This window comes from Haliotis rubra, unplaced genomic scaffold (genome assembly GCF_003918875.1).
Source record: "Haliotis rubra isolate DU_JTF1 unplaced genomic scaffold, ASM391887v1 Scf105, whole genome shotgun sequence".
NCBI lineage: Eukaryota > Metazoa > Mollusca > Gastropoda > Lepetellida > Haliotidae > Haliotis > Haliotis rubra.
Genome location: NW_025764948.1, coordinates 1,677,501 through 1,699,895, shown reverse-complemented (window position 1 = coordinate 1,699,895; position 22,395 = coordinate 1,677,501). Strand labels below are relative to the sequence as shown.

At 40.4% G+C, this 22,395-nt stretch overlaps 1 protein-coding gene across 1 annotated transcript in view; it reads right to left on the bottom strand.

Annotated features, from left to right (window-relative positions):
• Positions 1 to 22,395, bottom strand: part of LOC124276356 (short-chain dehydrogenase/reductase family 42E member 1-like) — a 320,447-nt gene that overhangs the window by 195,335 nt on the left and 102,717 nt on the right. The gene's annotated exons all lie outside the window — the stretch shown is intronic.

The window sequence follows — 22,395 nt, the reverse complement described above, 5'->3', positions numbered from 1 at the left end:
CACACACTTTCACAGGAAATTGTGTCCTGCAAGACAGCAAGACATAATAAAGAATTAACTTAAGAAGATCAGTCAACAGCCTTGTGGTGGTGTCTGCTAAACCAAGAACCATGATTCCAAATTAGGAAGTGTGAAAATACAAAAACACAAGGTCCTTAAGTCAAAGATCAATATATGAGTACAAGGGAAATCTCTTTAGCAAAGTCCTCTTCTTTCTAACGCCATTCTGGAAATAGAGGAACCATCTTGCCTTTGGCTGGCTCTACAGAAATTAACTCAAGAACCTATCCTTGATAAAAAAATTGTGCGCAAGAATTGTCGCCGTTAGCTGCATATCAAATACAAATTTGATCACAGTAAAGAAAGGGTAACAATTCCAGATCTGTCTGCTATGTAAACAGGTTTTATGCCAAGTGGAAAAAATAGTCCTATTTTTTCTACCAAGGAAGTACTGGTTTGGAAACCAGCAGATAAAAGAATATGTGGAATAGAGCAGTGTTTTGTGGTCATTTCAGGAACGGGTTCATCTAAAATTCATAGAGTTGTATTGATCTATGAATTATTAGAGTTTTCATGCTAATCCTGGCTGGACATAAAATCAACAGTTTTGTATGCAGAAAGAAATAGCTTTTTGACAATGGCTTGAGATTGTCAAGTAGGTATTGAATAGGATTGTCAAACTTATTCTTCATCTGTTGTGATATCGAAATATTTTAAAGGAAATCTTTAGTCTGCTTGTAAGTTTGCTGACTCTGTCACTGTGTAAGAAAAATTGGAACTTTTGTGTCACATCTTGGAAAATACAGCATTTCTGACCCAAATGGGCACAATTATATCACCAGTTCATAGTTTGAAAACAAATCAAATGAAGCTATTTTAAGAACAAGCAACTCTAAAGCACAACCTTGACCAAGACAGTCCATGTTTACTTCAGATAGACAAAAGTCTTTAATGGAAGCATGCAATGAACTCTCAAAATACACTTCCTTAACAACATTTTAAAAGCATCAAGCTTTGATCCAATCGAAACAAAACTTCTGCCCATTGTTAAACCATCTCAGAAAAAACAAGGTATCAAGACAATTTGGGTTAAGTGAAAATAAACTTCCGCCACTGTAATTAGCCCTGGGCATTGTCCACTGTGAGTTAAATTCCCAAACCAAGTCCATTTTGCTCCATTACAGAAGCAGCAGCTTCAAACACAACGTAACGAGAAGCTGTCATTAAAGCAGTACGGAGCATCAGACACACGCAGACACAGTGTACATACATGGACACAAATTGTCTTGCGTGATGTGGTAAAATTACGAGAACAAAGACATAATGTAGATAAAATTGATGTCCGAATTGTGTGGATGTTGGACAGAGTGTAGACATGAAAGAGACCAAAGAGGGAGTATATACTTTGATGACAATGGAGTTGATATGACAATGAAGCTGATATAGGCTGGACTGTGGTGGAGGAGGATGCTGAAACTGCAGGGATGGAAGATTAAAGAACAGCTAGTGCTGTAGTGTACAGCTGACAGGCCTTCACTGAGACGATACGGTGGATCATTATTAGTGGGACAGACGTGCTGAATGAAACCAGTGAGTGGACACAATTGAGAAGATGACGTGTCACGATTCACTGATGTATCGTTACTTCTGATGATACATAGACCACTGCATGGATACATATTATAATTGTGTATCAGTTACACATAGGTACAGTTAACGATGGTGTTCATCAACCTTATAACAACTTGTACCAGCCCGCTTCAGGACTATCTTGATATGTATCTATCATGAAGGTGTATAGTTGTGATAGGTGTATCCTTGAATTAAGATGTGTCATGGGTTGAAGATGTGTCATGGGTTGAAGATGTGTCATGGGTTGAAGATGTGTCATGGGTTGAAGGTGTATCACGGTTCAAGGTGCATCATGGGTTGAAGGTGTATCATTGGTTGAAGGTGTATCACGGTTCAAGGTGCATCATGGGTTGAAGGTGTATCATGGGTTGAAGGTGCATCACGGTTCAAGGTGTATCATGGGTTGAAGGTGTATCATGGGTTGAAGGTGAATCACGGTTCAAGGTGTATCATGGGTTGAAGGTGCATCATGGGTTGAAGGTATGTCATGGGTTTAAGGTGTAGCATGGGTTGAAGATGTGTCATGGGTTTAAGGTGCATCATGGGTTGAAGGTGTATCATGGGTTGAAGGTGTACCATGGATTGAAGGTATGTCATGGGTTGAAGGTGTATCATGGATTGAAGGTGTATCATGGGTTGAAGGTGTATCATGGATTGAAGGTGTGTCATGGGTTTAAGGTGTATCATGGATTGAAGGTATGTCATGGGTTGGAGGTGTATCATGGATTGAAGGTGTATCATGGGTTGAAGGTGTATCATGGATTGAAAGATGTATCATGGGTTGAAGTATCATGGGTTGAAGGTGTATCATGGATTGAAAAGGAGTTGAATCATGGGTTGAAAGGTGTCATGGGTTGGACTGAAGGAAAGATGTGTCATGGGTTTAAGGTGTATCATGGATTGAAGATGTGTCATGGGTTGAAGGTGTATCATGGATGTCATGTTGAAGGTGTATCATCGGGTTGAAGGTGTATCATGAAGGTGTATCATGGGTTGAAGGTGTGTCATGGGTTGAAGAGGTGTCATGGGTTTAAGGTGTATCATGGGTTGAAGGTGTGTCATTGAAGGTTGGATTGAAAGGTGTGTCATGGGTTGAAGGTGTATCATGGGTTGAAGGTGTGTCATGGGTTGAAGGTGTATCATGGGTTGAAGGTGTATCATGGATTGAAGATGTGTCATGGGTTGAAGGTGTATCATGGGTTGAAGGTGTATCATGGGTTGAAGGTGTATCATGGGTTGAAGGTGTATCATGGGTTGAAGGTGTTCATGGGTTGAAGGTGTCATGGGTTGAAAGGTGTTACAGGTTGAAGGTGTATCATGGGTTGATGGTGTATACAGGTTGAAGGTGTATCATGGGTTGAAGGTGTATCATGGGTTGAAGGTGTATCATGGGTTGAAGGTGTGTCATGGGTTGAAGGTGTATCATGGGTTGATGGTGTTACAGGTTGAAGGTGTATCATGGGTTGAAGGTGTTACAGGTTGAAGGTGTGTCATGGGGTTGAAAGTGTGTCATGGGTTGAAGGTGTATCATGGGTTGAAAGGTGTTGGTTGAAGGTGTATCATGGGTTGAAGGTGTCATGGGTTGAAGGTGTATCATGGGTTGAAGGTTGTAGGTCATGGGTTGAAGGTGTATCATGGTTGAAGGTGTGTCATGGGTTGAAGGTGTATCATGGGTTGAAGGTGTATCATGGGTTGAAGGTGTGTCATGGGTTGAAGATGTGTCATGGGTTGAAGGTGTATCATGGGTTGAAGGTGTTATCATGGTTGAAGAAGGTGTATCATCATGGGGGGTTGAAGGAAGGTGTCATGGGGTTGAAGGTGTATCATGGGTTGAAGGTGTGTCATGGGTTGAAAAGGTGTATCATAGGTGTATCATGGGTTGAAAGGTATGTCATGGATTGATGGGTTGAAGGTGTGAATGGGTTGAAAGGTGTATCATGGGTTTAAAGGTTAGCATGGATTGAAGGTGTGTCATGGGTTGAAGGTGTATCATAGATTGAAGGTATGTCATGGATTGAAGGTATGTCATGGGTTGAAGGTGTATCATGGGTTGAAGAGTAGGTTGAAAAGTATGTCATGTGAATTAAAGATGTGTGTATGTCATGGGGTTGAAGGTATGTCATGGGTTCATTGTATCATGAAGAGTATGTCATGGGTTGAAGGTGTATCATAGGTTGAAGGTGTGTCATGGGTTGAAGGTATGTCATGGTTTAAAAGGTGTATGGTCATGGAGTTGAAAGATGTGTCATGGTGTATCATGGGTTAAGGTGTATCATTGGTTGAAGGTATGTCATGGATTGAAGGTATGTCATGGGTTGAAGGTGTATAATGGATTGAAGCCGTATCATGGGTTGAAGGTGTATCATGGATTGAAGGTGTGTCATGGGTTTAAGGTGTATCATGGGTTTAAGGTGTATCATTGGTTGAAGGTATGTCATGGGTTGAAGGTATACCATGGGTTGAAGGTGTATCACGGGTTGAAGGTGTATCATGGGTTGAAGGTGTGTCATTGGTTGAAGGTGTGTCATGGATTGAAGGTATGTCATGGGTTTAAGGTGTAGCATGGGTTGAAGATGTGTCATGGGTTTAAGGTGTATCATTGGTTGAAGGTATGTCATGGATTGAAGGTATGTCATGGGTTGAAGGTGTATAATGGATTGAAGCCGTATCATGGGTTGAAGGTGTATCATGGATTGAAGGTGTATCATGGATTGAAGATGTGTCATGGGTTTAAGGTGTATCATTGGTTGAAGGTATGTCATGGGTTGAAGGTGTACCATGGGTTGAAGGTGTATCACGGGTTGAAGGTGTATCATGGGTTGAAGGTATGTCATTGGTTGAAGGTGTGTCATGGGTTGAAGGTATGTCATGGGTTTAAGGTGTAGCATGGGTTGAAGATGTGTCATGGCTTTTAAGGTTAGCTTATCATTCAAAAGGTGTGTCATGGGTGTGAAAAGTCTATCACAGGTTGAAAGGTCTATCACAGGTTGAAGGTGTGTCATGGGTTGAAGATGTATCATGGGTTGAAAAGGTGTATCATGGGTTGAAGGTGTATGTCATGGGTTGAAAGTGTATCATGGGTTGAAGGTGTATCATGGGTTGAAGGTGTATCACGGGTTGAAGGTGTATCATGGGTTGAAGGTGTGTCATGGGTTGGAAGTGTATCATGGATTGAAGGTCTATCATGGGTTGAAGGTGTATCATGGGTTGAAGGTGTGTCATGGGTTGAAGTTGTATCATGGATTGAAGGTATGTCATGGGTTTAAGGTGTATCATGGGTTGAAGGTGTATCATGGGTGGAAGGTGTATCATGGGTTGAAGGTGTATCATGGGTTGAAGGTATATCATGGGTTGAAGGTGTATCATGGGTTGAATGTGTAACACGGGTTCAAGGTGAATCATGGGTTCCAGGTATAACACAGGTTCAAGGTGTATCATGGGTTGAAGGTGTGTCATAGGTTGAAGGTGTATGATCTGTTGAAGGTGTATCATGGGTTGAATGTGTATCATGGGTTGAAGGTGTATCTTGGGTTGAAGGTGTATCATGGGTCCAAGGTCTATCATGGATTGGAGGTATGTCATGGGTTGAAGGTATATCATGGGTTGAAGGTGTGTCATGGGTTGAAGGTGTATCATGGGTTGAAGGTGTCTCATGGGTTAAAGGTGTTACAGGTTGAAGGTGTATCATGGGTTGATGGTGTTACAGGTTGAAGGTGTGTCATGGGTTGAAGGTGTGTCATGGGTTGAAGGTGTCTCATGGGTTGAAGGTGTGTCATGGGTTGAAGGTGTATCATGGGTTGATGGTGTTACAGGTTGAAGGTGTGTCATGGGTTGAAGGTGTGTCATGGGTTGAAGGTGTATCATCGGTTGATGGTGTTACAGGTTGAAGGTGTGTCATGGGTTGAAGGTGTATCACTGGTTGAAGGTGTCTCATGGGTTGAAGGTGTGTCATGGGTTGAAGGTATATCATGGGTTGAAGGTATATCATGGGTTGAAGGTATATCATGGGTTGATGGTGTTACGGGTTGAAGGTATATCATGGGTTGAAGGCGTATCATGGGTTGAAGGTATATCATGGGTTGAAGGTATATCATGGGTTGAAGGTATATCATGGGTTGATGGTGTTACATGTTGTAGGTATATCATGGGTTGATGGTGTTACAGGTAGGTATATCATGGGTTGAAGGTATATCATGGGTTGAAGGTGTTACAGGTTGAAGGTATATCATGGGTTGATGGTGTTACAGGTTGTAGGTATATCATGGGTTGAAGATGTGTCATGGGTTGAAGGTGTATCATAGATTGAAGGTATGTCATGGTGTATGTTGATGGTGTTACAGGTTGTAGGTATATCATGGGTTGAAGGTATATCATGGGTTGAATGTGTTACAGGTTGAAGGTATATCATGGGTTGATGGTGTTACAGGTTGTAGGTATATCATGGGTTGAAGGTATATCATGGGTTGAAGGTATATCATGGGTTGAAGGTGTTACAGGTTGAAGGTATATCATGGGTTGAAGGTATATCATGGGTTGAAGGTGTTACAGGTTGAAGGTATATCATGGGTTGAAGGTGTATCATGGGTTGAAGGTGTGTCATGGGTTGAAGGTGTTACAAGTTGAAGGTGTATCATGGGTTGAAGGTGTACAGGTTGAAGGTGTGTCATGGGTTCATGGTGTTACAGGTTGAAGGTGTGTCATGGGTTGTAGGTATATCATGGGTTGAAGGTGTATCATGGGTTGAAGGTGTGTCATGGGTTGATGGTGTTACAAGTTGTAGGTATATCATGGGTTGAAGGTATATCATGGGTTGACGGTGTTACAGGTTGAAGGTATATCATGGGTTGAAGGTATATCATGGGTTGATGGTGTTACAGGTTGTAGGTATATCATGGGTTGAAGGTATATCATGGGTTGAAGGTGTTACAGGTTGAAGGTATATCATGGGTTGATGGTGTTACAGGTTGAAGGTGTTACAGGTTGAAGGTATATCATGGGTTGATGGTGTTACAGGTTGAAGGTATATCATGGGTTGAAGGTATATCATGGGTTGATGGTGTTACAGGTTGAAGGTGTTACAGGTTGAAGGTATATCATGGGTTGATGGTGTTACAGGTTGAAGGTATATCATGGGTTGAAGGTATATCATGGGTTGATGGTGTTTCAGGTTGAAGGTATATCATGGGTTGAAGGTATATCATGGGTTGAAGGTGTTACAGGTTGAAGGTATATCATGGGTTGAAGGTGTTACAGGTTGAAGGTATATCATGGGTTGAAGGTGTTACAGGTTGTAGGCATATCATGGGTTGAAGGTGTTACAGGTTGTAGGTATATCATGGGTTGAAGGTGTCTCATGGGTTGAAGGTGTGTCATGGGTTGAAGGTGTATCATGGGTTCATGGTGTTACAGGTTGTAGGTATATCATGGGTTGAAGGTGTTACAGGTTGAAGGTGTATCATGGGTTGAAGGTGTACAGGTTGAAGGTGTATCATGGGTTCATGGTGTTACAGGTTGAAGGTGTATCATGGGATGAAGGTGTTACAGGTTGAAGGTGTATCATGGGTTCATGGTGTTACAGGTTGTAGGTATATCATTGGTTGAAGGTGTTACAGGTTGAAGGTGTGTCATGGGTTGTAGGTATATCATGGGTTGAAGGTGTATCATGGGTTGAAGGTGTGTCATGGGTTGAAGGTGTTACAAGTTGAAGGTGTATCATGGGTTGAAGGTGTACAGGTTGAAGGTGTGTCATGGGTTCATGGTGTTACAGGTTGAAGGTGTGTCATGGGTTGTAGGTATATCATGGGTTGAAGGTGTATCATGGGTTGAAGGTGTGTCATGGGTTGATGGTGTTACAAGTTGAAGGTGTATCATGGGTTGAAGGTGTTACAGGTTGAAGGTGTGTCATGGGTTGAAGGTGTTACAGGTTGAAGGTGTGTCATGACTCCGTTAACAAAAGAGACAATGTGATTATAAATTCTGGTTTCTTGCAGTGAATTCTCCAATAATCTATGAAACAGTCAACATGTATTGCAGTAGATACAATAGATCCCTTGTACACTACAATCATACCTCCAAGAAGAGGCGAAGACCCCTTCACAACTAAAAGTTTTCTCCCCTTCTTGCAAAGCCAAGCTGTATAAATGTATTATTTGATGCTTACAAACCTGAAATGATAATTGTTCAGAAGTTTTCGAATACAAATTATCATAATTGTTTTAGCATAGAGGCTATCTTTACACACATCTGATATAATCTGATGTTTATCAAAATGATATGTGTGCTTCAAAATAAGACACATCACAACTGTCAAAGCATTGTGTGCTACTATTAATAATGGTAGTACATTCCGTGTCATCATTCCATGATGATGGGGGATGAGCCATTGTTAACCACATAGGGAGAAATGAAGAAATATTCAAAAGAAAAATTGTCACTGTCATCAGGCCTTTATGAAAAGATACCCGCCTCTCCTCCTTTGGATGATTTGGTGTTTTGTATAAATATTAAACGTTTTTTGAAAAACGGTGTGAAAATCATTGTAATCGATGTTGAGTTTAAGCAGATGTCGGAAAGTATGGAAAACATCTCAATTTTCAATAGCGAAAGCATAATTCAGCGAATTTCCTCCCAAAAATCTCAGGTTTGGCATCATGACATGTGTTTTGTGATCCATCAAAGTCAGAGAAGACGATAGTGGTCGCATTTGTTTTTCAGCAACCAAATTGGATGAAAATGACTGTAGTATCTTCTCCGTAATTGTCAACTGTTGCATGCTGGGACATGATTTGATTGAAGGCAAAATGTTGCAGGAAAAAAACAGAATAAAATAGATTCTCCAGCAACGAACTAGCTAACCCAGTGAACATTATGAATATGAGAGTAAAATGACATTGCAGAAAGTGACAACGAAAGGAATCTGATTTCCCTCCTTCGATCAATCATCCCGTGTAAAATAATCAGAATGAAAGACGAACGATGATCACAAAGTGGCATACGAGGAAATTGGGTAATGTTGGACAAAGCCAGGTTTATATTTGCGCGTTAGTTCCATAAAAGAAGAAAATGACCATTATGGCCCATTAAAAATAATTAATAGCTCAATTACTCAAAGAGAATACACAGTAATTTGTTCCCTGTCATCGCATCATCAACGATCATCTTGGTGTATTGGATTGCATGCTTGTCAATTGAGTCCTCGTAATTGACGACGATGGCTGTCGAACTACCCACCTGTTGGCCATGTCATCAGTCAGTATAGGAAATTACTCACTGTTATTAAGAAACAGATCATTTTCAGATGTTTCATTTGATGATTAGAAATATATTTTTTCCTCTAGATTTCTCATTATCTTATCTAATTGTGGTTATGGAATCTGATAAAAGCATGATTTATTTGTAAGCTGTTGTATAAATGACAAGTTGTCAATTAGGAAATGAAATGTATATTTATAATAATCTGATTGCAAAAACAGATTTGCACTTACACCAAATTGATCATTGGCAGACTTTGATGGAACAACTTTCAAAATAGACAGCAACATTTTAACAGCATCTTTCATCCAAACAAAACCTCAACTAAGCCCAAGAGATAGTGAAATCTCAGAAGAAAAGCACATCAGATGAAAATTTGACTCAAATACAAATAAACTTCCACACAAACTGTTACAGATAGATGAACACACAGAGACACATGCGGACACTCAAACATAAACCTTGAATAAGGATAAACATAAAAGACACACTTGTACTTAAGGTGAGGTGAGGTGAAGTGAACTACACCACGGAGGCGGTCTGTACTTAAGTACCCAAGTATCTGTTTCAGCAATATACATTTCAGTATCACTAACAAACAAACATTTACATTTTCATTTGATCATTCACAAAAAAATTCTTTCTCCAACACAAAGACATTTTATTAATAGCCATATGTATTTCACTACTTCATGACAAGATTTCTTTTCTTCTTCAAAATAGAGAATGAATCACTTTTCAACACTAAAGACAAAAATTTGTACTTGTTTGTATCAAGACTTTGAAAGACATTTCCAAGAACTAGTTGTTTTTAATGATTTTCTTAGAATCCAACAATCCGATATTCCAACCTAAATCCACAATTTCATGATAACCAGGATCGTGTGGAGACACTCGTACACTCCTAATGTTCCGCCTGCAGACTGCTCATTGATGCTGATCCTGGAGGAGATAGGATGCCCCTATACAATCTTATTCTATTTTTTTCTACTAATACACACAAAATTGAGTTTAGAGTTGCAGAAAATTCAATTTGTTTTCACACAAATGTTAGATCAATCCGATAAGAACACTGTTTTCGTTACTTTGATTGTGCAGTTCAGTCATGCTTGTCTTATCATATATAATTTGATATTCCAAATGTTTAAACAAATCATGTTAAATCAGGAATTAATATCATGACCCTACACAGACATAGCAGGCATGACAAAGTACCCGAAATAACACTGAATATTCCTTAAACACATTCCCGACCCAAACTTCCCTCTTTAAGCAACTTCTTCCAATCCAGCTTTTGTTTCAACCTCCTTCCTTTTACTATTTTCCTGAGTGTTCCATCATTTCATACCTGTCTTTACCTTTATCTTTCCTTCCTTTCCCTGAAACCCACCATTACATCCTTCATTGTTCCCCTAACATTGCTTCCCGGCCAGTATTTCCTTCAATCTTTCCTTCCTTCTTTTACGGGGCGGTGGGGTAGCCTAGTGGTTAAAGAGTTGGCTCATCACACCGAAGACCCGCGTTCGAATCCCCACATGGGTACATTGTGTGAAGCCCATTTCTGGTGTCCCTCGCCATGATGTTGCTGGAATATTGCTAAAAGCGGCGTAAAACCAAACTCAGTCGGTCAGTCTGTCCTTCTTTTACCTGACATCTACCATCTTTCCTTCCTTCTTTAACCTGACATCTACCATCTTTCCTTCCTTCTTTAACCTGACATCTACCATCTCTCCTTCCTTCTTTAACCTGACATCTACCATCTTTCCTCCCTTCTTTAACCTGACATCTACCATCTCTCCCTTCTTTAACCTGACATCTACCATCTCTCTTTCCTTCTTTAACCTGACATCTACCATCTTTCCTTCTTTCTTTTACCTGACATCCACCATCTCTCCTTCCTTCTTTTACCTGACATCTACCATCTTTCCTTCCTTCTTTTACCAGACATCTACCATCTCTCCTTCCTTCTTTTACCTGACATCTACCATCTCTCCTTCCTTCTTAAACCTGACATCTACCATCTTTCCTTCCTTCTTTTACCTGACATCTACCATCTTTCCTTCCTTCTTTAACCAGACATCCTCCCCCTCCCCAATCCCCACTCTCCCAAAATCCCTTGTCACACTGATGATTACTTACACAGGCTAAACATCATCTCCATATTTCCCTATGCCAAACTTGTTAAATAAAAACACAAAACAATTCCTACCATGTTTCTCTGTATCTTCACATTTACTTGAAATATCTCCAGCCTGAACGTAATCCACTTATTTCATGTTTAAAATCTATATCAATAATTCATGGCCACTAGGGCCTCATTTCTAACATAATCAGGTTTTCTTCAAATTCCATCCTGACAAATTACTGGCAATAAATAATCATATTTTCTTCAAATATGAAAGCACAAGAACTACGAAGAACAAAACGCAAACCTGATTAAACTAAGGCACCTCAATGCCAAGACTGCACATGTCTAACATATGTGTGGTGAAACTCACCACGACACACCATTATGCAAACGTAACAAACATCTTCAAACACAAGACCCCAGAGCCTATTTAACTTGAAAGTCATTACATCTTCCAAACCCTAATGATGTAAGAAGCAGAATAGGAGGAATTAATCTCTTTAACAGAAAAAAGCATTTGAAAAGTAGTTAAAACAACTTGAGCTTGTAACTGATGATGAAAAACTGAGATTTATTTTGATTGTTAATTCATATTGACTCTTGCACTATTGTCTTAATGTAGTGACTCAGAGAAGTGCTTATAAAGGGTGCTTATAAAGGGTACAAGCTCCAGAATCAGCTCAAATCATAAAGAGCATAATTGCTGGCTGATGGACTTAATTTGAGTTATCTCCCCTACATCAGAAATGGAAAGCTGCCCATACCAGCCGCGTCACACTGAGCAGATTTTGGAAATATGGAAGATACTAGTAGTCATTATCCGAGCAATCAAAAGCAGCCATAATGAAGAGATGAAGCAGTGTCCAGATACAGGTATGTTCACATCATATGAACGTTAAACAGGCATCACGTCCAAGGTTTAGACGTTTTACTGTTATAGATGTAATGGAGGTTCTGTGTATTTAGAGTGGTCTTTGGCAGTTGGAGTCACACAAATTTAAAGAACACCTCTTTCTTTCATATTATCATTGTTTATCTAAGTATAGTAATGTGGCCGAATGGGGTGTTCCTTAACTTCTTGTCAATAGTAGGTATTTATCAGAAGATTAGGGGGGCGGTGGGGTAGCCTAATGGTAAAAGCGTTGGATCATCACGCCGAAGACCTGGGTTCGAATCCCCACATGGGTATATTGTGTGAAGCCCATTTCTGGTGTCCCTCGCCGTGATGTTGCTGGAATATTGCTAAAAGCGGCGTAAAACCAAACTCAGTCAGTCAGTGAGAAGATTAGAGCTGCTAGAGAGACTGCCACCTGGCTCAAAGTGAGTCCATCTTTGACTGTCACTGTGTAGGTATATATGGACTGTTTGATATTCAGAACATGTTGAAACAATTCTATCTAAGTGACCTGTATACTACTGTACTTCTCAATCCCATGTCCCCATTGTGGTGCTGGTGATTAGGCAATAGGATGGCCAAGAGCTGTGTATCTGTTCGTTGGTCTGGGTACATATAGGTTCAAATTGCACTTTATTCGGTTGATTGGTGACAATGTTTCATACTCCTTGTCATATAGATCTTTCCATACATTGTTCACATTGCACGGTACAGTACAGTGATTGATGAAGTAACTGCTGGACATTCCCACTAGCAGCACTTTCTCATTCCATTCTCACCAGCAGCACATTCTCATTCCATTCTCACCAGCAGCACATTCTCATTCCATTCTCACCAGCAGCACATTCTCATTCCATTCTCACCAGCAGCACATTCTCATTCCATTCTCACCAGCAGCACTTTCTCATTCCATTCTCACCAGCAGCACATTCTCATTCCATTCTCACCAGCAGCACATTCTCATTCCATTCTCACCAGCAGCACTTTCTCATTCCATTCTCACCAGCAGCACATTCTCATTCCATTCTCACCAGCAGCACATTCTCATTCCATTCTCACCAGCAGCACATTCTCATTCCATTCTCACAGCAGCAGCACATTCTCATTCCATTCCCACAAGCAGCACATTCAGCACATTCAGCACATTCTCATTACATTCCCACTAGCAGCACATTCTCATTCCATTCCCACCAGCAGCACATTCTCATTCCATTCTCACCAGCAGCACATTCTCATTACATTCCCACTAGCAGCACTTTCTCATTCCATTCTCACCAGCAGCACTTTCTCATTCCATTCTCACTAGCAGCACATTCTCATTCCATTCTCACCGGCAGCACTTTCTCATTCCATTCTCACAAGCAGCACATTCTCATTCCATTCTCACCAGCAGCACTTTCTCATTCCATTCTCACCAGCAGCACATTCTCATTACATTCTCACCGGCAGCACAAATTTTCATTCCATTCTTACCGGCAGCACTTTCTCATTCCATTCTCACAAGCAGCACATTCTCATTCCATTCTCACCAGCAGCACATTCTCATTCCATTCTCACAAGCAGCACATTCTCATTCCATTCTCACAAGCAGCACATTCTCATTCCATTCTCACAAGCAGCACATTCTCATTCCATTCTCACCAGCAGCACTTTCTCATTGCATTCCCACCAGCAGCACATTCTCATTCCATTCTCACCAGCCTATATTCTTTCCCTTCTCATACCTAGCAGCATATTATCATCCCCTTATCATATCTAGAAGCATATTCTCATCTCCTCATATCTAGCAGCATATTCTCATCCCCTTATCATATCTAGCAGCATATTCTCATCCCCTTCTCATATCTAGCAGCATATTCTCATCCCCTTATCATACCTAGCAGCATATTCTCATCCCCTTCTCATATCTAGCAGCATATTCTCATCCCCTTCTCATATCTAGCAGCATATTCTCATCCCCTTCTCACATCTAGCAGCATATTATCATCCCCTTCTCATATCTAGCAGCATATTATAATCCCCTTCTCATATCTAGCAGCATATTCTTATCCCCTTCTCACATCTAGCAGCATATTATCATCCCCTTCTCATATCTAGCAGCATATTCTCATCCCCTTCTCATATCTAGCAGCATATTCTCATCCCCTTCTCATATCTAGCAGCATATTCTCATTCCATTCTCACATCTAGCAGCATATTCTTATCCCCTTATCATACCTAGCAGCATATGCTCATCCCCTTCTCACATCTAGCAGCATATTCTCAACCCTTTCTAATACCTAGCAGCATATTCTCACCCCCTTATCATATCTAGCAGCATATTCCCAACCCTTTCTAATACCTACCAGCATATCCTCATCCCTTTCTAATACCTAGCAGCATATTCTCATCCCCTTATCATATCTAGCAGCATATTCTCATCCCCTTATCATATCTAGCAGCATATTATCATCCCCTTCTCATATCTAGCAGCATATTCTCATCCCCTTATCATACCTAGCAGCATATTCTCATCCCCTTCTCACATCTAGCAGCATATTATCATCCCCTTCTCACATCAAGCAGCATATCCCTTTCTAATACCTAGCACCATATTCTCATCCACTTCTCACATCTAGCAGCATATTCTCAACCCTTTCTAATACCTAATACCTAGCAGCATATTCTCATCCCTTTCTAATACCTAGCAGCATATTCTCATCCCCTTCTCACATCTACCAGCATATCCTCATCCCTTTCTAATACCTAGCAGCATATTCTCACCCCCTTATCATATCTAGCAGCATATTCTCATCCCCTTCTCACATCAAGCAGCATATTCTCATCCCCTTATCATATCTAGCAGCATATTCTCATCCCCTTCTCACATCTAGCAGCATATTCTCATCCCCTTATCATATCTAGCATATTCTCATCCCAATCTCACATCCAGAAGCACATTCTCAACCCTATCTCAGCTCTAGGCTCATTCATACTTAAGGGTACCAATACAGACTTATTTAAGCCCTATACATATATACATCATTAAACCCTAGACATAACCTTATTTCAGAGACTATACAGTGTGCAAGGACCCAAACTCTGGCGAGATCCAGAGAGATCCTCCTGGAACAACAATTGGAATATTTGGTTAAATATGTAGACAAATAGGCTTACCATAGAAATGGGATTATTGAGGATGGCTTACCAGTTTCTTTCACAATCTACTTCTTTAAGAATTGAAGCCTGTCATACAACAGCAAGAAGTAGAAGCCAGTCATTACTCCAAAGAGAATATATCAGCACAAAACTAATGTTGATGAAAAAAACAAGAAAATGTACCAGCACTTTATTCTTTTTATTGAAAACACAGAAAATACTGTACATTAAACTTACAGACATAACAGATGCTTGATGTTCTCCACATTACATGAACACATGATGTCCATGTTTGTTGAGGACCATTAGTAAAGGGATATAATTGATTGTTGAGAGAAATAAATATGTCCCTTTCTATTTCCCCTCCTTTGAGTAAACTCAGGGGGCTATTACCACACAAATTAGAGGCAGCAAGTGAAGCATGGTGGGGAATAATTCCCCCAGACAAGTCCTCGGAGTCCTCCTGAGAGATACAATTGAATGAAACTATCAAAATAATAGATATTCCGCAATAACACCATCTCATAAAACGTTTTATGATAACATGTACAATTAAAGACAATTTTACAGCAAAAAAACTTGCAATGAAATCACCAGTATGTGGAAACTATGCTTCTCTAAAACATGTGCCCATTAGACCATGGCATATCAGGGATAACATTTCATTTTCTGAGTGCTGTTATTTTCCTGCGAGTGCAAGGTTTTAAGACAAATATGATAATACTTGCATGTCTGAATTCTGTGAATGCCATGCGAAACTATAGCTGCGGCCGGAAAAAAAAAATGCGATTCCATTAACCTCCCGATACACTTACACAAATATTCCCCTATTTACATAGATATCTTATACACTGTGATTATTTTTTTTAGCAATTATGTCCTATTGTTTGTACCTTACCTCTCAGTATTACATAATAGACATCTGGCTTAGCAAATTGCCGCCGTGTACGATGTCAGTACTGATGAAAGGCCTGGTCCGTACGTAATGGAAATCCTGATATTTTTACCCTAAAAAAACAAGCAGATAAATACAATGAAATACATATCTGGGTCTTTGATCCAGCAAACTAAACAAAGAATCCAGGACTGAGGAAGTCTTCTTAGAACTGGATCTGAATACGCTGACCCCATCAGTAATCGACATACTGATGAAGGTACTACTGTATACCTACAAATGTCAGTGCCGCCCATCAACCTGACAAAATATTCCACAATCAAGAAAGGTAGAAACAAGCTAAACAAACCATCTATTTTACCAAGCTAACACACAAAGTTAGGAGAAACCATCTTGAATATGACTTCACATGGAACCTCCACAACTTAAGGTGCGAGGCAGCCACCTTCCTGTTCCCTGCCTGCCAATGTTGCCTGGCTTAGGGAGCATTAGGCAACCTCGCGTTTCTTTGATCATCGCCCGCACGGAGAATACACTCTCCATCGTAAATAAACACTGCAGAAGGTGCAGGTATCTAGATTCTGATGAATGGATCTTGAAGAAGAAGGTACATCACATTTGTGAAATCTGAGGATGATGGAAATAAATAAACAGTCATCGGCTCAGCTGCAGACGTGATGTATTGACAACATGGGGGGCTTTGCATTTTTTAAACTTTTCATACTTTTAGGTCGGTGGTTTGGGAAAAAATAATAGGACGGGATAGAATGGATGGGCTAGAACGGATGGGTCATGGCTGTCTCAACATGTGTAGAACTCATTCCTCCAGGGAAGTTATATATTGAAGATGGATGGAACGAACCCGTCTAAGTTACCTCCGAAATGAAGTAGGACTACAAACAGACAGGCATCTGATCTCTTTCAAATGGGGGTTTCTTATAAACATTTTCACATGACAACCTTTCATGGAAAAATAAAAAACAAATCTGGGCTAACTAAAAACATTCCCTTAAGACAATTTAACTCCAATACCTTGACAGATCCAAGATAGATCCTGGTCACTTTTCCCTTCAGTTTGACCCTGCCAAAGTACCGCTGCTTTAGAATGGGTACTTGGTGTAAAAACTAAGGGTGGGTTTGGCCACAAATAGTAGTGATTGTACACATTCTGAGAAATTTACAAATGTCTATAGGCCTTGTGTATTTGCAGGAATCTAAAGCAGAATTTGCCATTGTCAGGAAACCTCAGGTCACATAGTGTTCACAAGAAATGTATTATCCTTTGTAAATGTGAACACGTTAATAATGAATGTAAAAATATAAAGAAACATATATGTCATGCATTCCTTTTTCATTTCAAGAAATAAATAACAAAAAATGTACTTGAATTTATGTTTGTTTTCAGATGAAACATTACACTCATTTTCCTAGTTCCAAAGGTAAATTCTGTTTAGTTTTTATTTGTTTAACTTTTCTACATACAACCAACACATCCAGAATGACAGCAACAGCAGAGTATGTTCCTATTGCATTACTGAAAAAGCCAGCCACTGGACGTAACTTGTCCAACAATCAAACTAAACCACTCCACTGAGATAGATATACAAAAAAATATGATTCTATTTCACAGCAAAAACTATTTTCTAATCATCCTTAGTGAATCTGATCTAAAAAAGAGATCTTTATTGGAACAAGTTGACCACTGTCGCCTGGCCACACTCCAGGTTCAGCATGCTCAATAAACATCCAACACAACAACGCTGCCTCACCATCATGAATTCCAATCTTTTTACCTTCAAGATTAATGAGCTTGTCTGTGAATTGTATTTACTTACACAACAAACCCTGGCTTCACTTACTTAGCTGTGTAAACTTATATAAAGAAACATTTTAACGATCACCATCGCAGATACCTCGACAATGATAGATTAATTCCAAGCCCAAGGTCCATAAGAACACAAGACAAGAGTAACTTGATAGTAGCTTCTACTAAGCACATGACTTTCCGGAATATAATTTTCCATTACGCTGGCAGCTTACGTGATGAGCTTAAAGATGAGGTGTATATTAGCTGACTAGGTATATCAGTGGAGAGATCTATGTATGGCTGGTATCTGATGGCAGTTGGTGATTGGAGTAGCTAAGTTGGAATAATGGTGGCCATCAGTGCTGATAGATAAGGATGACCCCTGGTCAGAGAGTCTTGTCTGTCAGCTGAGATAATATACAATAGACTGACCAACATTGTGTGGGGTTGAGGAGCAGCATTGTCTCAGATGTGGCAGGGAATGTCAGTCCTCCATCATGATCAGGGTGGGGTGGGGTAGCCTAGTGGTTAAAGCGTTCGCTCATCACGCTGAAAAGCCAGGTTCGATTCCCTACATGGGCACAATATGTGAAGCCCATTTCTGGTTTTTCCTGCTGTGATATTGCTGGAATATTGCTAAAAGCGGTGTAAAACCACACTCATTCACTCATGATCAGGGTTATCTGAACTGTAACGGGGATTGTCTGAACAGTGACGTGGATTATCTGAACAGTGACATGGATTGTCTGAACAGTGACGTGGATTGTCTGAACAGTGATGGGGATTGTCTGAACAGTGACGGGGATTGTCTGAACAGTGACATGGATTGTCTGAACTGTAACGGGGATTGTCTGAACAGTGACGGGGATTGTCTGAACTGTAACGTGGATTGTCTGAACAGTGACGGGGATTGTCTGAACTGTAACGGGGATTGTCTGAACAGTGATGTGGATTGTCTGAACAGTGATGGGGATTGTATGAACAGTGACATGGATTGTCTGAACAGTGACATGGATCGTCTGAACAGTGATGTGGATTGTCTGAACAGTGACATGGATTGTCTGAACAGTGACGTAGATTGTCTGAACAGTGACGTGGATCGTCTGAACAGTGCTTGGAATTGTCTGAATAGTGTCTTCGACTGTCTTAGAAGTGGCTGAGATTGTCTGAACAGTTACTGGGATTGTCTGAACAGTGTCTTTGACAGTCAGAATAGAGGCTCATATCGTCTGAACAGTGACTTGGATGGTCTGAATAGTCACTTGCGCTGTCTTAAAAGTGCGTGGGATTTTCTGAACAGAGGCCTGGACTGTCATAATAGTGACTCAGATTTCTGAACGGTGATTGGAATTGTCTGAATAGTCGCTTGGACTGTCTTAAAAGTGACTGGGATTTTCTACACAGAGGCCTGGACTGTCATAATAGTGACTCAGATTTCTGAACGGTGATTGGAATTGTCTGAATAGTCGCTTCGACTGTCTTAAAAGTGGCTGGGATTTTCTACACAGTGGTTTGGACTGTCAGAATAGTGACAAGGATTGCCTAAACAGTGACTGGCATTGGCTAAGTCATGGCTGAGATTGTCAAGTCTGAACAGTGTAAACCATAGATTTGAGTTTGCAGTAGCGTACCTGCCATTAGGCACTTTAGGCATGTGTCTACACCTAATTATTTCGGCATTTCTTTTACATGTGGAATGTTATGGATATGTTATTTTCCGAGAGCAGTCTCCGTTTCTATGAAAGGTGGATAACTCTCATGCTACTTTGATGCCAACATGGCGTTTAGCACATCAAAAACAACTGACAAGTATTTTAAGATTTAATCCGTGAAAGACGATACTAATGATCTTGCTCCTCAGCCAGAGGAAAAGAAAGTATCCACTCCAGAGTCCCATGCACCACCATATCTAGATCCGGTCAATTATGGAAAAGGTTTGGCTGATGAGGAAAAGAAAGATATCCTTACATCGAAATGGCAAGATTGTCACTTGTTCAAATTATGTTTATATATAAAGTAATCAGGAGCTAGCATTCTAGCGTTCAATATGTATTCACAACATTACATGCAACAGTTGGCTTCAGCCATTATAACTAGCACCAGTCTACAGATATACAGACTTGTATGTCCAGTTGGGCCCACACTTCATTTCTTTCCTGGGTACACCCCTGGTTTGGCAGGCCTGAAGCTGGGCTAGGATCTAAGTCTGACCAACAGCCAGGACTGTTTGGTCTGAACAGAGACGCGCAGGATTCAATCTGACATTTTCAGGCAGGAAGTGCAAGCCAGAGTAACAATGAGGGGGTGATGTGGATGTTAATCCATGTTCTAACCATGTTCCATCTACATCAGCATCTTGTCCCACTGCATGTCCTGAACTAGAGATGTTTGTTAGTTGTTTAATGTTGCAGTCAGCAATACTCCACCTGTATGACAGCAGTCAACGAGAAAATAGTCTGGACCAAGCAATCCAGTGATGGAAGGTACAAGCAACAGTCCATGTGCTGTTGAGGTACAAAAATCATGCACTAAGACACTTTCTACAACCAACATCAACTGTTTGGGACCCATTCTAACCTCAAAGCACCACTGCACTAACAGAATGACAGCATGGTTTTGTTTATTCATATATGATATTAGTCAAAACTCTCCATGCAAGATCTTGAGACCTAACATTTCATGGTGACAATCTTTCAAAACAAAACAGTTGTAATATTCATAACATAACTACCTTCCATATACACCCCAACCATTAGCTACACAATAATGGCAGCTCTATGTTCCTGTTATTCTAAGATCATTCCATGACAGGGGTGGTGTTGAGACAAGCTGTAGTGAAAAGTCTAGCTCCTGGCTCAGGGGATAACGCTTGTTTCTCTACCACTATCCCGCATCCATCTACAGCGTCTACAACAACACCGTCGCACAGGCAACAGCCGGAATACATCACACTGTCCATTACATTTTGTCATAATACATCTACCTGTTTATTTCAATAGCAAGACACTTTTAGATTTCAAGACTGAAGTCGATTTGCTACCTCTCTCTCATCAAGGCCTGGATTAAAATGGGATTACAGCAACCCATGCTTGTTGTAAGAGACAACTAACAGAGGATCGGGTGGTCAAGTTCAGCTGTCCATGCTCTCCAGTTGTGTTGATTGATGCTCATGATGTCAATCACTGGACTACTGTCTAGAATTAATTATTTACAGACCACCAACATATAGCTGAAATATTTCTGAGTGTTGTGTTAAAAACAACAAACACCCTTCGTTAGCTGAAAACATCCACTCAACAGATACTACATGTGTAAGAGGATGCAGCTACAACACATCCCATGATTTTGGCTGCCTATGTATATAGTTGTCCCTTTAACCATTGTTTCCCTACAAGAAGCACCACTGTTGGAACTGACAGAAAAGCTTGTACAACTTAAAATTAAAACTGAATTAATGTTAAAGTGTCCAAATCCATTTTAAACAATATTCATCAAAACCACCCCATAGTCAAATTAGATTTAAAAACATGCATAATTGTTAAATTTAGAACTCTCAAAATTATCTCATCTGGAATTCACAACCAAAATGAAAAAGTTAAACATCTAACCCTTTAAACAGCACTTCAAGACGATTGCAAATTTGGCAAATCAACGGATTTAGTGTTGAAGTTCTTTATCATCAATAACTTTCACCACATCCAGCCTCCCAGCTGTTGGGCAAACCTCCCGAATCAATTGTAGAGGTCCCAATGCCACCCTTGAGACCTCGAGGTCTTTGATACCTTATGCTAAGCCAACACTAAGGACCACACAAATCATGCTCCGCCGTGTATCACTCCAATCAGAAGAAATGCCTATTGAGTATCCTGCCTATGCAATCTGAAGTATTGCCTACCATATGCAGCAGCATGTAGATCACGGTCACAATGAAACTTTATAGGAGTATGCAAATACCCATGGGGATTCCCCAGGGAAGTGGGGATGACCTTTGGGATTCTGGGAAATGGATTTTTCGGGTGACCGTTGGGAAAAGGGAAGAGTAGATTGCATGTGGTGAGATGGTATTGGTATGTTTTGAGGTGGTATTGGTAGCTTGATGGAATCTGTAGAGGAGGAGCAGGTGAAGTAGGAAATGGAAGCAGACGCGGAAATGTTTTGTTGGGATCATGTAATGAGAAAGGTCCTGCTCCTTTGAATGCATACAGGTGACTTCAATGGTGGCTTCAGGAAGGTGGGTTCGGTATGGTTTGTTTATTTGTTGTATTCAGGTTAAGAATGGTTTTATCAGTGTCTGGCAGCCATCATACAGGTCTCATGACACACAGAACATTGCTTCTTCCGTTGTGTTATCTGGCATTACACAATCACTTCAACTCGGGGGGAAAAGGACAAAGGGCATTCTATATTTTTGTGCAAAATGTCAAAGTACTTTTAGTTAGATTTTTGTTTTGGAGTGTAGTACTTAAGTCGGAAATGGGTTCAGAATGTTACCCAGAGGTTTGCTAAAAGTATCAACAAAGGCATAAATGATTCCTTGTCTGTGTCCAGGACTAGAGCCTCATTGGGAATTCATGCTACTTTCCATAACACTTCTGTCATATCTTAAAAATCAGTATTTCAGGAAAGCCAGGTGGAAGTTTTAGTACTGT